Source organism: Neoarius graeffei, chromosome 17 (genome assembly GCF_027579695.1).
Source record: "Neoarius graeffei isolate fNeoGra1 chromosome 17, fNeoGra1.pri, whole genome shotgun sequence".
NCBI classification, from domain to species: Eukaryota; Metazoa; Chordata; class Actinopteri; order Siluriformes; family Ariidae; genus Neoarius; species Neoarius graeffei.
The window spans coordinates 12,886,406-12,903,043 of NC_083585.1; positions in this window are offsets into that span (position 1 = coordinate 12,886,406).

Consider the following 16,638-nt stretch of genomic DNA (forward strand, 5'->3'; position numbering starts at 1 on the left):
AGAGCATAAAGCAAACGTTTGACAAGGAACATTGATTTTGAGTGAAATGAGTGCATTCGAGCATATGTGACATGTAACGTCTTTCTAAGCATGGATTTTCATGTTTTCGAGCTTTTAACACATTTTCTTCATATGTGTCATTTTAACTGTAAAAGCACGTCTGAAACGAGTTTTCAACATAGTATTGTGATATGCACTTGTTCAGATTGGGAAAACACTGTCACAGAGTGCATGAAAACAGCTTTGCTAGTGCAGGAGCAAATTCATCCTGTTTCTAACGCGTTTTCAGAGCATAAAGCAAACGTTTGACACGGAACATTGATTTTGAGTGAAATGAGTGCATATGTGACGTAACAACTTTCTAAGCATGGATTTTTTCATGTTTTCGAGCTTTGAACACATTTTCATCATATTTGTCATTTTTACTGTAAAAGCACGTCTGAAACGAGTTATCAACATAGTATTGTGATATGCACTTGTTTAGAGTGGGAAAACACTGTCACAGAGTGCATGAAAACAGCTTTGCTAGTGCAGGAGCAAATTCATCCTGTTTCTAACGCGTTTTCAGAGCATAAAGCAAACGTTTGACAAGGAACATTGATTTTGAGTGAAATGAGTGCATTCGAGCATATGTGACATGTAACGTCTTTCTAAGCATGGATTTTCATGTTTTCGAGCTTTTAACACATTTTCTTCATATGTGTCATTTTAACTGTAAAAGCACGTCTGAAACGAGTTATCAACATAGTATTGTGATATGCACTTGTTCAGAGTGGGAAAACACACTTTGTGTCACCGAGTGCATGAATACAGCTTTCCGAGCGCAGGAGCGCATTCATCCTGTTTCTAACGCCTTTTCAGAGCATAAAGCGAACGTTTGACAAGGAACATTGATTTTGAGTGAAATGAGTGCATTCGAGCATATGTGACATGTAACGTCTTTCTAAGCATGGATTTTCATGTTTTCGAGCTTTTAACACATTTTCTTCATATGTGTCATTTTAACTGTAAAAGCACGTCTGAAACGAGTTTTCAACATAGTATTGTGATATGCACTTGTTTAGAGTGGGAAAACACTGTCACAGAGTGCATGAAAACAGCTTTGCTAGTGCAGGAGCAAATTCATCCTGTTTCTAACGCGTTTTCAGAGCATAAAGCAAACGTTTGACAAGGAACATTGATTTTGAGTGAAATGAGTGCATATGTGACATGTAACGTCTTTCTAAGCATGGATTTTCATGTTTTCGAGCTTTTAACACATTTTCTTCATATGTGTCATTTTAACTGTAAAAGCACGTCTGAAACGAGTTTTCAACATAGTATTGTGATATGCACTTGTTTAGAGTGGGAAAACACTGTCACAGAGTGTATGAAAACAGCTTTGCTAGTGCAGGAGCAAATTCATCCTGTTTCTAACGCGTTTTCAGAGCATAAAGCAAACGTTTGACAAGGAACATTGATTTTGAGTGAAATGAGTGCATATGTGACATGTAACGTCTTTCTAAGCATGGATTTTCATGTTTTCGAGCTTTTAACACATTTTCTTCATATGTGTCATTTTAACTGTAAAAGCACGTCTGAAACGAGTTTTCAACATAGTATTGTGATATGCACTTGTTCAGATTGGGAAAACACTGTCACAGAGTGCATGAAAACAGCTTTGCTAGTGCAGGAGCAAATTCATCCTGTTTCTAACGCGTTTTCAGAGCATAAAGCAAACGTTTGACACGGAACATTGCTTTTGAGTGAAATGAGTGCATATGTGACGTAACAACTTTCTAAGCATGGATTTTTTCATGTTTTCGAGCTTTGAACACATTTTCATCATATTTGTCATTTTTACTGTAAAAGCACGTCTGAAACGAGTTATCAACATAGTATTGTGATATGCACTTGTTTAGAGTGGGAAAACACTGTCACAGAGTGCATGAAAACAGCTTTGCTAGTGCAGGAGCAAATTCATCCTGTTTCTAACGCGTTTTCAGAGCATAAAGCAAACGTTTGACAAGGAACATTGATTTTGAGTGAAATGAGTGCATTCGAGCATATGTGACATGTAACGTCTTTCTAAGCATGGATTTTCATGTTTTCGAGCTTTTAACACATTTTCTTCATATGTGTCATTTTAACTGTAAAAGCACGTCTGAAACGAGTTTTCAACATAGTATTGTGATATGCACTTGTTCAGATTGGGAAAACACTGTCACAGAGTGCATGAATACAGCTTTGCTAGTGCAGGAGCAAATTCATCCTGTTTCTAACGCGTTTTCAGAGCATAAAGCAAACGTTTGACACGGAACATTGATTTTGAGTGAAATGAGTGCATATGTGACGTAACAACTTTCTAAGCATGGATTTTTTCATGTTTTCGAGCTTTGAACACATTTTCATCATATTTGTCATTTTTACTGTAAAAGCACGTCTGAAACGAGTTATCAACATAGTATTGTGATATGCACTTGTTTAGAGTGGGAAAACTGTCACAGAGTGCATGAAAACAGCTTTGCTAGTGCAGGAGCAAATTCATCCTGTTTCTAACGCGTTTTCAGAGCATAAAGCAAACGTTTGACAAGGAACATTGATTTTGAGTGAAATGAGTGCATTCGAGCATATGTGACATGTAACGTCTTTCTAAGCATGGATTTTCATGTTTTCGAGCTTTTAACACATTTTCTTCATATGTGTCATTTTAACTGTAAAAGCACGTCTGAAACGAGTTATCAACATAGTATTGTGATATGCACTTGTTCAGAGTGGGAAAACACACTTTGTGTCACCGAGTGCATGAATACAGCTTTCCGAGCGCAGGAGCGCATTCATCCTGTTTCTAACGCCTTTTCAGAGCATAAAGCGAACGTTTGACAAGGAACATTGATTTTGAGTGAAATGAGTGCATTCGAGCATATGTGACATGTAACGTCTTTCTAAGCATGGATTTTCATGTTTTCGAGCTTTTAACACATTTTCTTCATATGTGTCATTTTAACTGTAAAAGCACGTCTGAAACGAGTTTTCAACATAGTATTGTGATATGCACTTGTTTAGAGTGGGAAAACACTGTCACAGAGTGCATGAAAACAGCTTTGCTAGTGCAGGAGCAAATTCATCCTGTTTCTAACGCGTTTTCAGAGCATAAAGCAAACGTTTGACAAGGAACATTGATTTTGAGTGAAATGAGTGCATATGTGACATGTAACGTCTTTCTAAGCATGGATTTTCATGTTTTCGAGCTTTTAACACATTTTCTTCATATGTGTCATTTTTACTGTAAAAGCACGTCTGAAACGAGTTATCAACATAGTATTGTGATATGCACTTGTTTAGAGTGGGAAAACACTGTCACAGAGTGCATGAAAACAGCTTTGCTAGTGCAGGAGCAAATTCATCCTGTTTCTAACGCGTTTTCAGAGCATAAAGCAAACGTTTGACAAGGAACATTGATTTTGAGTGAAATGAGTGCATTCGAGCATATGTGACATGTAACGTCTTTCTAAGCATGGATTTTCATGTTTTCGAGCTTTTAACACATTTTCTTCATATGTGTCATTTTAACTGTAAAAGCACGTCTGAAACGAGTTATCAACATAGTATTGTGATATGCACTTGTTCAGAGTGGGAAAACACACTTTGTGTCACCGAGTGCATGAATACAGCTTTCCGAGCGCAGGAGCGCATTCATCCTGTTTCTAACGCCTTTTCAGAGCATAAAGCGAACGTTTGACAAGGAACATTGATTTTGAGTGAAATGAGTGCATTCGAGCATATGTGACATGTAACGTCTTTCTAAGCATGGATTTTCATGTTTTCGAGCTTTTAACACATTTTCTTCATATGTGTCATTTTAACTGTAAAAGCACGTCTGAAACGAGTTTTCAACATAGTATTGTGATATGCACTTGTTCAGATTGGGAAAACACTGTCACAGAGTGCATGAAAACAGCTTTGCTAGTGCAGGAGCAAATTCATCCTGTTTCTAACGCGTTTTCAGAGCATAAAGCAAACGTTTGACACGGAACATTGCTTTTGAGTGAAATGAGTGCATATGTGACGTAACAACTTTCTAAGCATGGATTTTTTCATGTTTTCGAGCTTTGAACACATTTTCATCATATTTGTCATTTTTACTGTAAAAGCACGTCTGAAACGAGTTATCAACATAGTATTGTGATATGCACTTGTTTAGAGTGGGAAAACACTGTCACAGAGTGCATGAAAACAGCTTTGCTAGTGCAGGAGCAAATTCATCCTGTTTCTAACGCGTTTTCAGAGCATAAAGCAAACGTTTGACAAGGAACATTGATTTTGAGTGAAATGAGTGCATTCGAGCATATGTGACATGTAACGTCTTTCTAAGCATGGATTTTCATGTTTTCGAGCTTTTAACACATTTTCTTCATATGTGTCATTTTAACTGTAAAAGCACGTCTGAAACGAGTTTTCAACATAGTATTGTGATATGCACTTGTTCAGATTGGGAAAACACTGTCACAGAGTGCATGAAAACAGCTTTGCTAGTGCAGGAGCAAATTCATCCTGTTTCTAACGCGTTTTCAGAGCATAAAGCAAACGTTTGACACGGAACATTGATTTTGAGTGAAATGAGTGCATATGTGACGTAACAACTTTCTAAGCATGGATTTTTTCATGTTTTCGAGCTTTGAACACATTTTCATCATATTTGTCATTTTTACTGTAAAAGCACGTCTGAAACGAGTTATCAACATAGTATTGTGATATGCACTTGTTTAGAGTGGGAAAACACTGTCACAGAGTGCATGAAAACAGCTTTGCTAGTGCAGGAGCAAATTCATCCTGTTTCTAACGCGTTTTCAGAGCATAAAGCAAACGTTTGACAAGGAACATTGATTTTGAGTGAAATGAGTGCATTCGAGCATATGTGACATGTAACGTCTTTCTAAGCATGGATTTTCATGTTTTCGAGCTTTTAACACATTTTCTTCATATGTGTCATTTTAACTGTAAAAGCACGTCTGAAACGAGTTATCAACATAGTCTTGTGATATGCACTTGTTCAGAGTGGGAAAACACACTTTGTGTCACCGAGTGCATGAATACAGCTTTCCGAGCGCAGGAGCGCATTCATCCTGTTTCTAACGCCTTTTCAGAGCATAAAGCGAACGTTTGACAAGGAACATTGATTTTGAGTGAAATGAGTGCATTCGAGCATATGTGACATGTAACGTCTTTCTAAGCATGGATTTTCATGTTTTCGAGCTTTTAACACATTTTCTTCATATGTGTCATTTTAACTGTAAAAGCACGTCTGAAACGAGTTTTCAACATAGTATTGTGATATGCACTTGTTTAGAGTGGGAAAACACTGTCACAGAGTGCATGAAAACAGCTTTGCTAGTGCAGGAGCAAATTCATCCTGTTTCTAACGCGTTTTCAGAGCATAAAGCAAACGTTTGACAAGGAACATTGATTTTGAGTGAAATGAGTGCATATGTGACATGTAACGTCTTTCTAAGCATGGATTTTCATGTTTTCGAGCTTTTAACACATTTTCTTCATATGTGTCATTTTAACTGTAAAAGCACGTCTGAAACGAGTTTTCAACATAGTATTGTGATATGCACTTGTTTAGAGTGGGAAAACACTGTCACAGAGTGTATGAAAACAGCTTTGCTAGTGCAGGAGCAAATTCATCCTGTTTCTAACGCGTTTTCAGAGCATAAAGCAAACGTTTGACAAGGAACATTGATTTTGAGTGAAATGAGTGCATATGTGACATGTAACGTCTTTCTAAGCATGGATTTTCATGTTTTCGAGCTTTTAACACATTTTCTTCATATGTGTCATTTTAACTGTAAAAGCACGTCTGAAACGAGTTTTCAACATAGTATTGTGATATGCACTTGTTCAGATTGGGAAAACACTGTCACAGAGTGCATGAAAACAGCTTTGCTAGTGCAGGAGCAAATTCATCCTGTTTCTAACGCGTTTTCAGAGCATAAAGCAAACGTTTGACACGGAACATTGCTTTTGAGTGAAATGAGTGCATATGTGACGTAACAACTTTCTAAGCATGGATTTTTTCATGTTTTCGAGCTTTGAACACATTTTCATCATATTTGTCATTTTTACTGTAAAAGCACGTCTGAAACGAGTTATCAACATAGTATTGTGATATGCACTTGTTTAGAGTGGGAAAACACTGTCACAGAGTGCATGAAAACAGCTTTGCTAGTGCAGGAGCAAATTCATCCTGTTTCTAACGCGTTTTCAGAGCATAAAGCAAACGTTTGACAAGGAACATTGATTTTGAGTGAAATGAGTGCATTCGAGCATATGTGACATGTAACGTCTTTCTAAGCATGGATTTTCATGTTTTCGAGCTTTTAACACATTTTCTTCATATGTGTCATTTTAACTGTAAAAGCACGTCTGAAACGAGTTTTCAACATAGTATTGTGATATGCACTTGTTCAGATTGGGAAAACACTGTCACAGAGTGCATGAAAACAGCTTTGCTAGTGCAGGAGCAAATTCATCCTGTTTCTAACGCGTTTTCAGAGCATAAAGCAAACGTTTGACACGGAACATTGATTTTGAGTGAAATGAGTGCATATGTGACGTAACAACTTTCTAAGCATGGATTTTTTCATGTTTTCGAGCTTTGAACACATTTTCATCATATTTGTCATTTTTACTGTAAAAGCACGTCTGAAACGAGTTATCAACATAGTATTGTGATATGCACTTGTTTAGAGTGGGAAAACACTGTCACAGAGTGCATGAAAACAGCTTTGCTAGTGCAGGAGCAAATTCATCCTGTTTCTAACGCGTTTTCAGAGCATAAAGCAAACGTTTGACAAGGAACATTGATTTTGAGTGAAATGAGTGCATTCGAGCATATGTGACATGTAACGTCTTTCTAAGCATGGATTTTCATGTTTTCGAGCTTTTAACACATTTTCTTCATATGTGTCATTTTAACTGTAAAAGCACGTCTGAAACGAGTTATCAACATAGTATTGTGATATGCACTTGTTCAGAGTGGGAAAACACACTTTGTGTCACCGAGTGCATGAATACAGCTTTCCGAGCGCAGGAGCGCATTCATCCTGTTTCTAACGCCTTTTCAGAGCATAAAGCGAACGTTTGACAAGGAACATTGATTTTGAGTGAAATGAGTGCATTCGAGCATATGTGACATGTAACGTCTTTCTAAGCATGGATTTTCATGTTTTCGAGCTTTTAACACATTTTCTTCATATGTGTCATTTTAACTGTAAAAGCACGTCTGAAACGAGTTTTCAACATAGTATTGTGATATGCACTTGTTTAGAGTGGGAAAACACTGTCACAGAGTGCATGAAAACAGCTTTGCTAGTGCAGGAGCAAATTCATCCTGTTTCTAACGCGTTTTCAGAGCATAAAGCAAACGTTTGACAAGGAACATTGATTTTGAGTGAAATGAGTGCATATGTGACATGTAACGTCTTTCTAAGCATGGATTTTCATGTTTTCGAGCTTTTAACACATTTTCTTCATATGTGTCATTTTAACTGTAAAAGCACGTCTGAAACGAGTTTTCAACATAGTATTGTGATATGCACTTGTTTAGAGTGGGAAAACACTGTCACAGAGTGTATGAAAACAGCTTTGCTAGTGCAGGAGCAAATTCATCCTGTTTCTAACGCGTTTTCAGAGCATAAAGCAAACGTTTGACAAGGAACATTGATTTTGAGTGAAATGAGTGCATATGTGACATGTAACGTCTTTCTAAGCATGGATTTTCATGTTTTCGAGCTTTTAACACATTTTCTTCATATGTGTCATTTTAACTGTAAAAGCACGTCTGAAACGAGTTTTCAACATAGTATTGTGATATGCACTTGTTCAGATTGGGAAAACACTGTCACAGAGTGCATGAAAACAGCTTTGCTAGTGCAGGAGCAAATTCATCCTGTTTCTAACGCGTTTTCAGAGCATAAAGCAAACGTTTGACACGGAACATTGCTTTTGAGTGAAATGAGTGCATATGTGACGTAACAACTTTCTAAGCATGGATTTTTTCATGTTTTCGAGCTTTGAACACATTTTCATCATATTTGTCATTTTTACTGTAAAAGCACGTCTGAAACGAGTTATCAACATAGTATTGTGATATGCACTTGTTTAGAGTGGGAAAACACTGTCACAGAGTGCATGAAAACAGCTTTGCTAGTGCAGGAGCAAATTCATCCTGTTTCTAACGCGTTTTCAGAGCATAAAGCAAACGTTTGACAAGGAACATTGATTTTGAGTGAAATGAGTGCATTCGAGCATATGTGACATGTAACGTCTTTCTAAGCATGGATTTTCATGTTTTCGAGCTTTTAACACATTTTCTTCATATGTGTCATTTTAACTGTAAAAGCACGTCTGAAACGAGTTTTCAACATAGTATTGTGATATGCACTTGTTCAGATTGGGAAAACACTGTCACAGAGTGCATGAATACAGCTTTGCTAGTGCAGGAGCAAATTCATCCTGTTTCTAACGCGTTTTCAGAGCATAAAGCAAACGTTTGACACGGAACATTGATTTTGAGTGAAATGAGTGCATATGTGACGTAACAACTTTCTAAGCATGGATTTTTTCATGTTTTCGAGCTTTGAACACATTTTCATCATATTTGTCATTTTTACTGTAAAAGCACGTCTGAAACGAGTTATCAACATAGTATTGTGATATGCACTTGTTTAGAGTGGGAAAACTGTCACAGAGTGCATGAAAACAGCTTTGCTAGTGCAGGAGCAAATTCATCCTGTTTCTAACGCGTTTTCAGAGCATAAAGCAAACGTTTGACAAGGAACATTGATTTTGAGTGAAATGAGTGCATTCGAGCATATGTGACATGTAACGTCTTTCTAAGCATGGATTTTCATGTTTTCGAGCTTTTAACACATTTTCTTCATATGTGTCATTTTAACTGTAAAAGCACGTCTGAAACGAGTTATCAACATAGTATTGTGATATGCACTTGTTCAGAGTGGGAAAACACACTTTGTGTCACCGAGTGCATGAATACAGCTTTCCGAGCGCAGGAGCGCATTCATCCTGTTTCTAACGCCTTTTCAGAGCATAAAGCGAACGTTTGACAAGGAACATTGATTTTGAGTGAAATGAGTGCATTCGAGCATATGTGACATGTAACGTCTTTCTAAGCATGGATTTTCATGTTTTCGAGCTTTTAACACATTTTCTTCATATGTGTCATTTTAACTGTAAAAGCACGTCTGAAACGAGTTTTCAACATAGTATTGTGATATGCACTTGTTTAGAGTGGGAAAACACTGTCACAGAGTGCATGAAAACAGCTTTGCTAGTGCAGGAGCAAATTCATCCTGTTTCTAACGCGTTTTCAGAGCATAAAGCAAACGTTTGACAAGGAACATTGATTTTGAGTGAAATGAGTGCATATGTGACATGTAACGTCTTTCTAAGCATGGATTTTCATGTTTTCGAGCTTTTAACACATTTTCTTCATATGTGTCATTTTTACTGTAAAAGCACGTCTGAAACGAGTTATCAACATAGTATTGTGATATGCACTTGTTTAGAGTGGGAAAACACTGTCACAGAGTGCATGAAAACAGCTTTGCTAGTGCAGGAGCAAATTCATCCTGTTTCTAACGCGTTTTCAGAGCATAAAGCAAACGTTTGACAAGGAACATTGATTTTGAGTGAAATGAGTGCATTCGAGCATATGTGACATGTAACGTCTTTCTAAGCATGGATTTTCATGTTTTCGAGCTTTTAACACATTTTCTTCATATGTGTCATTTTAACTGTAAAAGCACGTCTGAAACGAGTTATCAACATAGTATTGTGATATGCACTTGTTCAGAGTGGGAAAACACACTTTGTGTCACCGAGTGCATGAATACAGCTTTCCGAGCGCAGGAGCGCATTCATCCTGTTTCTAACGCCTTTTCAGAGCATAAAGCGAACGTTTGACAAGGAACATTGATTTTGAGTGAAATGAGTGCATTCGAGCATATGTGACATGTAACGTCTTTCTAAGCATGGATTTTCATGTTTTCGAGCTTTTAACACATTTTCTTCATATGTGTCATTTTAACTGTAAAAGCACGTCTGAAACGAGTTTTCAACATAGTATTGTGATATGCACTTGTTCAGATTGGGAAAACACTGTCACAGAGTGCATGAAAACAGCTTTGCTAGTGCAGGAGCAAATTCATCCTGTTTCTAACGCGTTTTCAGAGCATAAAGCAAACGTTTGACACGGAACATTGCTTTTGAGTGAAATGAGTGCATATGTGACGTAACAACTTTCTAAGCATGGATTTTTTCATGTTTTCGAGCTTTGAACACATTTTCATCATATTTGTCATTTTTACTGTAAAAGCACGTCTGAAACGAGTTATCAACATAGTATTGTGATATGCACTTGTTTAGAGTGGGAAAACACTGTCACAGAGTGCATGAAAACAGCTTTGCTAGTGCAGGAGCAAATTCATCCTGTTTCTAACGCGTTTTCAGAGCATAAAGCAAACGTTTGACAAGGAACATTGATTTTGAGTGAAATGAGTGCATTCGAGCATATGTGACATGTAACGTCTTTCTAAGCATGGATTTTCATGTTTTCGAGCTTTTAACACATTTTCTTCATATGTGTCATTTTAACTGTAAAAGCACGTCTGAAACGAGTTTTCAACATAGTATTGTGATATGCACTTGTTCAGATTGGGAAAACACTGTCACAGAGTGCATGAAAACAGCTTTGCTAGTGCAGGAGCAAATTCATCCTGTTTCTAACGCGTTTTCAGAGCATAAAGCAAACGTTTGACACGGAACATTGCTTTTGAGTGAAATGAGTGCATATGTGACGTAACAACTTTCTAAGCATGGATTTTTTCATGTTTTCGAGCTTTGAACACATTTTCATCATATTTGTCATTTTTACTGTAAAAGCACGTCTGAAACGAGTTATCAACATAGTATTGTGATATGCACTTGTTTAGAGTGGGAAAACACTGTCACAGAGTGCATGAAAACAGCTTTGCTAGTGCAGGAGCAAATTCATCCTGTTTCTAACGCGTTTTCAGAGCATAAAGCAAACGTTTGACAAGGAACATTGATTTTGAGTGAAATGAGTGCATTCGAGCATATGTGACATGTAACGTCTTTCTAAGCATGGATTTTCATGTTTTCGAGCTTTTAACACATTTTCTTCATATGTGTCATTTTAACTGTAAAAGCACGTCTGAAACGAGTTTTCAACATAGTATTGTGATATGCACTTGTTCAGATTGGGAAAACACTGTCACAGAGTGCATGAAAACAGCTTTGCTAGTGCAGGAGCAAATTCATCCTGTTTCTAACGCGTTTTCAGAGCATAAAGCAAACGTTTGACACGGAACATTGCTTTTGAGTGAAATGAGTGCATATGTGACGTAACAACTTTCTAAGCATGGATTTTTTCATGTTTTCGAGCTTTGAACACATTTTCATCATATTTGTCATTTTTACTGTAAAAGCACGTCTGAAACGAGTTATCAACATAGTATTGTGATATGCACTTGTTTAGAGTGGGAAAACACTGTCACAGAGTGCATGAAAACAGCTTTGCTAGTGCAGGAGCAAATTCATCCTGTTTCTAACGCGTTTTCAGAGCATAAAGCAAACGTTTGACAAGGAACATTGATTTTGAGTGAAATGAGTGCATTCGAGCATATGTGACATGTAACGTCTTTCTAAGCATGGATTTTCATGTTTTCGAGCTTTTAACACATTTTCTTCATATGTGTCATTTTAACTGTAAAAGCACGTCTGAAACGAGTTATCAACATAGTATTGTGATATGCACTTGTTCAGAGTGGGAAAACACACTTTGTGTCACCGAGTGCATGAATACAGCTTTCCGAGCGCAGGAGCGCATTCATCCTGTTTCTAACGCCTTTTCAGAGCATAAAGCGAACGTTTGACAAGGAACATTGATTTTGAGTGAAATGAGTGCATTCGAGCATATGTGACATGTAACGTCTTTCTAAGCATGGATTTTCATGTTTTCGAGCTTTTAACACATTTTCTTCATATGTGTCATTTTAACTGTAAAAGCACGTCTGAAACGAGTTTTCAACATAGTATTGTGATATGCACTTGTTTAGAGTGGGAAAACACTGTCACAGAGTGCATGAAAACAGCTTTGCTAGTGCAGGAGCAAATTCATCCTGTTTCTAACGCGTTTTCAGAGCATAAAGCAAACGTTTGACAAGGAACATTGATTTTGAGTGAAATGAGTGCATATGTGACATGTAACGTCTTTCTAAGCATGGATTTTCATGTTTTCGAGCTTTTAACACATTTTCTTCATATGTGTCATTTTAACTGTAAAAGCACGTCTGAAACGAGTTTTCAATATAGTATTGTGATATGCACTTGTTCAGATTGGGAAAACACTGTCACAGAGTGCATGAAAACAGCTTTGCTAGTGCAGGAGCAAATTCATCCTGTTTCTAACGCGTTTTCAGAGCATAAAGCAAACGTTTGACACGGAACATTGCTTTTGAGTGAAATGAGTGCATATGTGACGTAACAACTTTCTAAGCATGGATTTTTTCATGTTTTCGAGCTTTGAACACATTTTCATCATATTTGTCATTTTTACTGTAAAAGCACGTCTGAAACGAGTTATCAACATAGTATTGTGATATGCACTTGTTTAGAGTGGGAAAACACTGTCACAGAGTGCATGAAAACAGCTTTGCTAGTGCAGGAGCAAATTCATCCTGTTTCTAACGCGTTTTCAGAGCATAAAGCAAACGTTTGACAAGGAACATTGATTTTGAGTGAAATGAGTGCATTCGAGCATATGTGACATGTAACGTCTTTCTAAGCATGGATTTTCATGTTTTCGAGCTTTTAACACATTTTCTTCATATGTGTCATTTTAACTGTAAAAGCACGTCTGAAACGAGTTTTCAACATAGTATTGTGATATGCACTTGTTCAGATTGGGAAAACACTGTCACAGAGTGCATGAAAACAGCTTTGCTAGTGCAGGAGCAAATTCATCCTGTTTCTAACGCGTTTTCAGAGCATAAAGCAAACGTTTGACACGGAACATTGATTTTGAGTGAAATGAGTGCATATGTGACGTAACAACTTTCTAAGCATGGATTTTTTCATGTTTTCGAGCTTTGAACACATTTTCATCATATTTGTCATTTTTACTGTAAAAGCACGTCTGAAACGAGTTATCAACATAGTATTGTGATATGCACTTGTTTAGAGTGGGAAAACACTGTCACAGAGTGCATGAAAACAGCTTTGCTAGTGCAGGAGCAAATTCATCCTGTTTCTAACGCGTTTTCAGAGCATAAAGCAAACGTTTGACAAGGAACATTGATTTTGAGTGAAATGAGTGCATTCGAGCATATGTGACATGTAACGTCTTTCTAAGCATGGATTTTCATGTTTTCGAGCTTTTAACACATTTTCTTCATATGTGTCATTTTAACTGTAAAAGCACGTCTGAAACGAGTTATCAACATAGTATTGTGATATGCACTTGTTCAGAGTGGGAAAACACACTTTGTGTCACCGAGTGCATGAATACAGCTTTCCGAGCGCAGGAGCGCATTCATCCTGTTTCTAACGCCTTTTCAGAGCATAAAGCGAACGTTTGACAAGGAACATTGATTTTGAGTGAAATGAGTGCATTCGAGCATATGTGACATGTAACGTCTTTCTAAGCATGGATTTTCATGTTTTCGAGCTTTTAACACATTTTCTTCATATGTGTCATTTTAACTGTAAAAGCACGTCTGAAACGAGTTTTCAACATAGTATTGTGATATGCACTTGTTTAGAGTGGGAAAACACTGTCACAGAGTGCATGAAAACAGCTTTGCTAGTGCAGGAGCAAATTCATCCTGTTTCTAACGCGTTTTCAGAGCATAAAGCAAACGTTTGACAAGGAACATTGATTTTGAGTGAAATGAGTGCATATGTGACATGTAACGTCTTTCTAAGCATGGATTTTCATGTTTTCGAGCTTTTAACACATTTTCTTCATACGTGTCATTTTTACTGTAAAAGCACGTCTGAAACGAGTTATCAACATAGTATTGTGATATGCACTTGTTTAGAGTGGGAAAACACTGTCACAGAGTGCATGAAAACAGCTTTGCTAGTGCAGGAGCAAATTCATCCTGTTTCTAACGCGTTTTCAGAGCATAAAGCAAACGTTTGACAAGGAACATTGATTTTGAGTGAAATGAGTGCATTCGAGCATATGTGACATGTAACGTCTTTCTAAGCATGGATTTTCATGTTTTCGAGCTTTTAACACATTTTCTTCATATGTGTCATTTTAACTGTAAAAGCACGTCTGAAACGAGTTATCAACATAGTATTGTGATATGCACTTGTTCAGAGTGGGAAAACACACTTTGTGTCACCGAGTGCATGAATACAGCTTTCCGAGCGCAGGAGCGCATTCATCCTGTTTCTAACGCCTTTTCAGAGCATAAAGCGAACGTTTGACAAGGAACATTGATTTTGAGTGAAATGAGTGCATTCGAGCATATGTGACATGTAACGTCTTTCTAAGCATGGATTTTCATGTTTTCGAGCTTTTAACACATTTTCTTCATATGTGTCATTTTAACTGTAAAAGCACGTCTGAAACGAGTTTTCAACATAGTATTGTGATATGCACTTGTTTAGAGTGGGAAAACACTGTCACAGAGTGTATGAAAACAGCTTTGCTAGTGCAGGAGCAAATTCATCCTGTTTCTAACGCGTTTTCAGAGCATAAAGCAAACGTTTGACACGGAACATTGATTTTGAGTGAAATGAGTGCATATGTGACGTAACAACTTTCTAAGCATGGATTTTTTCATGTTTTCGAGCTTTGAACACATTTTCATCATATTTGTCATTTTTACTGTAAAAGCACGTCTGAAACGAGTTATCAACATAGTATTGTGATATGCACTTGTTTAGAGTGGGAAAACACTGTCACAGAGTGCATGAAAACAGCTTTGCTAGTGCAGGAGCAAATTCATCCTGTTTCTAACGCGTTTTCAGAGCATAAAGCAAACGTTTGACAAGGAACATTGATTTTGAGTGAAATGAGTGCATTCGAGCATATGTGACATGTAACGTCTTTCTAAGCATGGATTTTCATGTTTTCGAGCTTTTAACACATTTTCTTCATATGTGTCATTTTAACTGTAAAAGCACGTCTGAAACGAGTTATCAACATAGTATTGTGATATGCACTTGTTCAGAGTGGGAAAACACACTTTGTGTCACCGAGTGCATGAATACAGCTTTCCGAGCGCAGGAGCGCATTCATCCTGTTTCTAACGCCTTTTCAGAGCATAAAGCGAACGTTTGACAAGGAACATTGATTTTGAGTGAAATGAGTGCATTCGAGCATATGTGACATGTAACGTCTTTCTAAGCATGGATTTTCATGTTTTCGAGCTTTTAACACATTTTCTTCATATGTGTCATTTTAACTGTAAAAGCACGTCTGAAACGAGTTTTCAATATAGTATTGTGATATGCACTTGTTCAGATTGGGAAAACACTGTCACAGAGTGCATGAAAACAGCTTTGCTAGTGCAGGAGCAAATTCATCCTGTTTCTAACGCGTTTTCAGAGCATAAAGCAAACGTTTGACACGGAACATTGCTTTTGAGTGAAATGAGTGCATATGTGACGTAACAACTTTCTAAGCATGGATTTTTTCATGTTTTCGAGCTTTGAACACATTTTCATCATATTTGTCATTTTTACTGTAAAAGCACGTCTGAAACGAGTTATCAACATAGTATTGTGATATGCACTTGTTTAGAGTGGGAAAACACTGTCACAGAGTGCATGAAAACAGCTTTGCTAGTGCAGGAGCAAATTCATCCTGTTTCTAACGCGTTTTCAGAGCATAAAGCAAACGTTTGACAAGGAACATTGATTTTGAGTGAAATGAGTGCATTCGAGCATATGTGACATGTAACGTCTTTCTAAGCATGGATTTTCATGTTTTCGAGCTTTTAACACATTTTCTTCATATGTGTCATTTTAACTGTAAAAGCACGTCTGAAACGAGTTTTCAACATAGTATTGTGATATGCACTTGTTCAGATTGGGAAAACACTGTCACAGAGTGCATGAAAACAGCTTTGCTAGTGCAGGAGCAAATTCATCCTGTTTCTAACGCGTTTTCAGAGCATAAAGCAAACGTTTGACACGGAACATTGCTTTTGAGTGAAATGAGTGCATATGTGACGTAACAACTTTCTAAGCATGGATTTTTTCATGTTTTCGAGCTTTGAACACATTTTCATCATATTTGTCATTTTTACTGTAAAAGCACGTCTGAAACGAGTTATCAACATAGTATTGTGATATGCACTTGTTTAGAGTGGGAAAACACTGTCACAGAGTGCATGAAAACAGCTTTGCTAGTGCAGGAGCAAATTCATCCTGTTTCTAACGCGTTTTCAGAGCATAAAGCGAACGTTTGACAAGGAACATTGATTTTGAGTGAAATGAGTGCATTCGAGCATATGTGACATGTAACGTCTTTCTAAGCATGGATTTTCATGTTTTCGAGCTTTTAACACATTTTCTTCATATGTGTCATTTTAA